Genomic DNA, 6,739 nt, shown 5'->3' with positions numbered 1-6,739 from the left:
AAGAAAAACATGACTTCTACTGTGTGTATTTATAGAGCAACCAGATACCCAGCATCCTGTCATGAGAGCCGAGTCATAAACATGAATACTGTAGGAACAAAAGGAAACAGAATCACACAAAAAAAACACAATCATACTTTCTTTTTATTAACTTGTGGTGACTAGATTTAGAAACTATGTCTGGTTTGGTATCTCCTGCCCACGTGGACCGATATGAGGTAGAGACACCGGGACTACAGCCCAGTCCCTGTAGCTCTCACCACAGAATTCACTGGCATCTCTGAGAAAACAGCTATAAAACAGAAAATATCCCCAACACAGATGCTGACATTCCTCACCACCACCATCAACCCCCCTTGGAAAAAAAGGGTCTGTTCTGTTCTCTGCCATGTGCGCCTGCGAGAGTTTCCTTAATTCAGCAAGGATGGGTTTTAGTAAGGAAAAAATGCCACAGTTTCTGTTTCGCCTCAGTCTCCCAGTAAGGCCATACAACTGAAAGCAATCATCAGTCCTAAACACATCAAGCTGGAGAGACTCAGAAGGTTTTGAAGGCTTATATAACCGTCTTTAAGGGCTTTGACTTCTGGGTACATTTTTCATCCACCATTGTGCGATAATGCCTGTTTGTTTTTCAGCCTTCGTGGTGGCTGGGTGTTTCACCTCACTCATATGAGAGACCGGAGGAAAACAATTCATCATTTCATTAGCAGGGGAAACACAATGGAAGCAATCTGGCATTTACTCAGTATGTAGATAAGTCACTGAAATCTGGATAACATTAGGTGTTATATTGTAACACTCAGTTATATAAGCCTATGAGGTAGGGACTTTGAAGCAAACGCCTGTTTATTTTTCTAATCTTGCCATATTTTCTGCCGCTGTTCCTTTCCTGCTCACTCTGCATGGCAAAGTCAGGTGCCCTCTAACCTTGACCCAGCCACACAAGCAGCTCCTCTCTTTACAAAAAGAGAAACACAGTGCGCGTGATACACTGTGACCTCTCACCTCAGAGCCAGGTTCTGCCCATGATTCAGCCCTTGTCTTGCCTGGTTTATCGCCCGTAGTGAAGGATAACATTCGGGAAGCTGTGACCCCACAGTGAAGCCACTGCTGAGGTCATCGCTGAGGTCTTGTGCCCACTTGACCAGAAAATCAATCAGGATTTATCATCGGAGTCTGGTCAAACTGTTATGTAAGTGATCTTTTGTGACACTTACTTTAAACCTTATGCTGAGCTCACCTGCAGGGAATCACAAGACACATACTATAGGTAAGGCTTCTCTCTTCCTTTATGTTAAGATCAGATCAACTTTATTGATCCCACGCAGGGAAACTGGACATACAGATTGTATGAGCATTCGTATTGACAGCAAAGAAGTGGATTACACAACATGTTTGAGAAATTCTTGTGGGCTTTTCAATACTTTTTTTTTTCTCCACCATGAAAGCTTGTCACCATTGGACTCCGGTTTAACAGAATGAATTCAAGCTGCTGTTCTCTGTATGTGAGGAAACTACAAACTTTTAACAGCCTTCTTTGAAGCCTACAGGGAGTGAGAGTCTGAAATGTTGTTCTTGTGGCATTGTGTTTAATGTCCTGTCTCTGCTTTCATACTGACAAACACTTGTTATCTTGATTGCTGACGTCAAGAATTACAAGTGTGCACTGAAGTGAGTTTTGTCCTGTGAGGGCTAATGGAAGACATAAAAGAAAGTTAGAAAGTACGTAAACTGCTCTGTTGACACAAAGTGTAGAGGTCTTTATTTGCCTCTGTAGGATTCTAACTTAATTTGGTAGCTTTGATGGAGGGAAAAACAGTAGGGATTAATCACCATTTAAAATTTTTTTTAACATTATAGCTACTTAACTACAAATTGTGTAAATCAAGGGCATAATTTCTCACTACTTTTCAGTTTGATTAACTCCCTAAAATCTCTCTAAACAATGTTGTCTGACTGTCCAGCTGTAAAAGTCCAGACAAAAGAGGAATTGATAAAAAAAAAAGTTGATATGCTCATCTGATTTGCCTTGAGTTGTTATTGTTATTTCACACTAGTATGCTGCAGTGAGTGATTTGTGGACTCTTTTTGCCCAGGGTTTGGCTGTTGAGACAGCATACAGACCAATTTCATTTATGGAGGTTATTGGGGCCGAAATAAAATTTAAAAATAATTCCACCTAATCTGCACGTTTTCACAAAATGATTTCATCTATTTTTATTGGGATTTTTTTTCCCTGAACACATTTCTGGAAATCAGCTTTTAGAAATTTGAAACCTGCTTACAATAGAAGATCTGTCATGTTATCTTATCATATCCTATTTTGTCATCTTTATATATTTGGCCGAGTCTTTACTGTGTGGCAATTCAGGTCTGTATTGACTGAAGTCTCAAAGGTGGGGTGTTTAGACAGATATTCATATGCTGTGTGGACGGAAAATCAAATCCAGTGGTGAGGTAAATACTCCTGTGAATTTAGATGTTGCTTGCATTAAAAAGGTTGCAGTTCAGCAGAAAAAAAACTCAGAAGGCCCAGAAGCTGAAGCCTCCCAGCAGCACGTGAATGCAGCAACATGGAAAACATCTGAAAACAATTTACTTTCAATCACAAGATGATGATTCTGGCAAAAAGTTAAGACAGTTTCATCATTTGCTTCTTCAATGTACTGGAACTCTTCATAAGTGAGCTGTATTTGACACTTCAATTTAAAAGCAAACTACAGTCATTTGTCTTGGTTCAGCAGCTGCCTCCCATCGCTCCTGTAGGTCAGAGGGGTTTGAGTGCTCTTCAACAGTCTAGAGCCTCTCTCAGTGTGACACACAACAACCCTGTATGTCAACACCGCACAGATGGACAGAGAGTTGTCCTGGGAGAGGGATCACAATGTGTGGCATGCACTCTTTGCATTGCATATTCCACAGCAGTCTTCAAGTAGAGGGTGGATGGCTAATGAATGAGCTAATGTAAACTAAACTGCCCCTTCTGCCGGAGATAGACTCCCCCTCAAGCCCTCTACATCTCTAGCCATCTTTTTCTTCATCTCCCCTTCCTTTACTTTCATCCACCCCTCTTTTCTTTCCTGCCCTCAACTTGTAATCTCCATGACATCTCCATGCTTTTCTCTTTGTTCCAATCTTTCCTTTATTGAGAATATTACTTCCTAAATCTGCCAATATACTTCTGTTTTTCACCCACCCCAAGTCCTGGTGCCCCCCTCAGTGGGCTCACTAGCTCCATTTGAGCCTGTGGAATTTCCTCTATAGTTTGCCTGGCAGATCCTGCTTTCCTCCTGAAGGGTCTCACAGACACGTGTGCTTCTGTATACATCTCACACAGATCAGGGCAGAGATACTATAGAGGCCCAGGCACGTGGAAAGACGGGGAAAAAAGGGTTTTGAGGGGAGAGGAGTGAGCGAGTTAGACAGAATAGAAGACAGACAGAGATCCCTCAGCTACAGTGGGCCTATGTCGGGCCACGTGACTCGCTTTACTGGGTTCTGTTTGACCTCCACACACACACACATGCGTCCACCCGTCGAGCCATGCGTACGCGCAAACAAACACTGGGGACAGATACAACAAACAGAATAATACTGTAGCTGGAGAGCTATGAACCCAATTATTCACTCACTAAAACAAACAAATAGAAAACATCTAACTTTGCTAAGCTAAGGAAATAATTAAGCATTTTTTCCTCTCCTCTTGAATGTGGAAAACATTCATTGAGCTGGCCTGTGTTGAACAGCGCACGCCCCAAAATAAAACTAAATCCACATTTGATGCACAATTACACAGCCTTTTCTCGCTGTTTAGTTGCAGATGCATTTGCTAAAAAGGTTTCTGCTTTCATCCAGAATATAATCTTTTTAACAACATCTCTGACACATGTAGCCATGTATGAGGAAACGCAGACCCCTGTAAACTTGCCACAGAGCAGCAGCAGCAACGCAGATCCAGACTGACATCTGGAACCGAGCAAACAGTCACATGGTGAACATCATGTACACAGTTACATTGCTATGAAAAAATATAAATCTGTGTAAAAGCCTGCAAATAGACAAAGACAAGGACATAGAATAAGTTGACAGATTTTGACTCCCGGTAAAACTCCTCTGTTTATCGGTTTATTTGATCTCCAGAAAGGACATGACAGCACAAATTATTTGGAGAATAAATACTGTCACTCACGATGCCCTGTTGTTGTGGTTCATTTCAATTAAAACTGATGAGCTCAGAGGGAAATAAAGAGCTGCGTTTGCTCTTACAGTGACAGTGTTGGCTCTTATTTATCCAATCATCTGCTATCAGAGTTCCCTCTGTGAGACAAATGAGGGAAATTGGAGCGTTTCCAAGCTCTATCGCTGTTGCATACAGAGGAACCCACATTAGCTCAGAGGAGTGTGCTAGATGGGGAATCTCTGCAAAGACAGAGTTGATCCCTTCACCATGGTGAGATTCACGGTGATTAGCCTCCCTCAGACACATAAAATAAACACAGTTATAACTGACATTCCACTTTAGGAAAAGACAGTGACCCAGGTCAGATCAGTGTTTGGGCATCGCTGCCATTCCATGTATACTCCCTCCTGAGTCTGTATAGTCCTTAAATGTATGGATGCGTGTAGCTTTTGTATGTGCTGTGTATTAAACTGTGCGTGCCAGACGTATCTGTGTATATGGGTGCACACATGCAAACTCGAAGTGTGTGTGTCTGACGAAATATGCTGCTTGAACCCAGCGTGTTCTGAAAATAAACCGCAGGGTCAACAAACAAGACAGAGAGAGGGAGTCCTTCCATGTGCTGCTGCGTGTGTGTGCGTGTGTGTGCGTGTGTGTGTGTGTGTGTGTGTGTGAGAGGAGGGGTTGTGGGGTAAAAAAATGTGCTTTCCCCTCTGTTTTCCTGTCTGCAGCGGGAACAGAACTCTCTGACTTTTCGGTGAACTATCCAGCAGAACCCCAGTGTGTGTGTGTGTGTGTGTGTGTGTGTGTGTGTGTACCAAGGACACAACATACACCCAGGGTTTAGTTTGGAGGAGTTCAGGCCCAGGAAGGAAACTCGTCCTCGTGGGAGTCACCCTTGGGAGTCAAGGATCTGGAGGTCACTCAAGACAAGCTTGTTAAATTCAACACCCGCCAGTGGAGAATGTACTGTATGTGGAGGAATGAGCAGAATCTAAAAGCAAACAGACATTCTGCATGAATGTTTATACATTTGCTTCTTGAAGTTATCAATCATATTAATTACAAAACTAAGGTTGTCAGCATTTACTGCAATACAATAAAGCACAGCAACAGCTACTATGACTCTGGTTGTTTGAGATAAATGCTATCTCATTACGCTAACACGCTCACAGTGACACTGCTAACAGGTTTTTCAGGAGTAAGTTTGAACATGTTCACCATCCTTGTTTACCGTGTTAGCTTAATTATCATTCAAGCTACAGCTGAGTCTGATGGGACCTTCATCAATTTGAAAAGCATTTGGTCGTAAACTAAAGTAAAGGACAAACCGACATTTTGAGCAAATGTGATGTGATCCGACTGAATAACCAAAGTCATTACCATCCATCCTTTGGGGACCTTAAATATCCGTAGGAAATTTCAAGGAACTGCATCTCCTATTTGCAGAGATGATTCAGTCGGGATTAAAGTGGTGGACCAACCAACATTACTACTCCAATAGATATGGCCGTGGTTTGTTTACATGCTGCCACCTAGTGTTAATTTGCATGTCCAACACAAAAGTGAAATGCCCTCCTTCTGCTTTGATGGCTGGACAACAGTTTGGGTATTCATATAGAATATGCAATAGTATCATTTAAAAGGGAATGTCACCAATTTTACACTTAAAAGCCACTTATAATAGCCAGCATAATCATGTCTTCAGTGGTTCTGAGGGAGTTTTGTCAAGTCTGAGGAGATAACTCTGATGATGCTATGTCAGTGTGGACTTTAAAAGATACTGACATGGCAGGAAGAATCTAGCTGAAAGATTATGGGAAATGTAGGCTTTGACCTTTGAACACCAAAATTTAAAGTTAGTCCTTGAGTCCAGGTGAACGTTTGCCCCAAATTTAGAGAAAATCCCTCAATGCTTTACTGAGATATTGCACTCACAAAGCCAAAGCCAAAGCTGTGTTTTGTGAGGTCACTGTGACCTTGACCTTTGACCACCAAAATGTAATCTGTTCATCCTCAAATCCAAGTAAATGTTTCTGTCAAATTTGCAGAAATTCCCTCACAGCGTTACTCAGCTATCATGTTCATGAGAATAGGACGGATGAACGGACAGACAACCTGAGAAACTAACGCCTCCACCATTCAAATCAGGATGTCTTGGCCTCTTGTTACAGTTTGACCATTTCTTTTTTGAAGCCATCGCCTGTAAATCCTCCACTTTTACTGAAATGCACTACGAAACTGCTGGTGTACCGTGTCAAGGGCACCGAGTTAAGACTTCGATAACTATTGATTTCACAGCAGTATTCTTATAAAACTGTGGATAATTGTATATACGATAGTTGTTATAAAATAAATGATTATTTTTTAACCTCTACCACCCCCACCCTCAAAGTCTCCTTGTTTTGTCCTATTTTACTCTTTTTATTCCTACTTTCTTTGTATTGTGTATCATACCTCAGCATTTAAACATGTGCAGCTTTGACTCAATATTCTATGAGCCAAAATCCATCATGTTTTGTTTGCGAGAAGACTACAGAAAAGAAAAACAAACGTGCG

This window comes from Seriola aureovittata, chromosome 10 (assembly GCF_021018895.1).
Source record: "Seriola aureovittata isolate HTS-2021-v1 ecotype China chromosome 10, ASM2101889v1, whole genome shotgun sequence".
Classification (NCBI taxonomy): Eukaryota; Metazoa; Chordata; class Actinopteri; order Carangiformes; family Carangidae; genus Seriola; species Seriola aureovittata.
The sequence above is the reverse complement of the archived record's forward strand: the minus strand, read 5'-3'. Positions refer to the sequence as shown.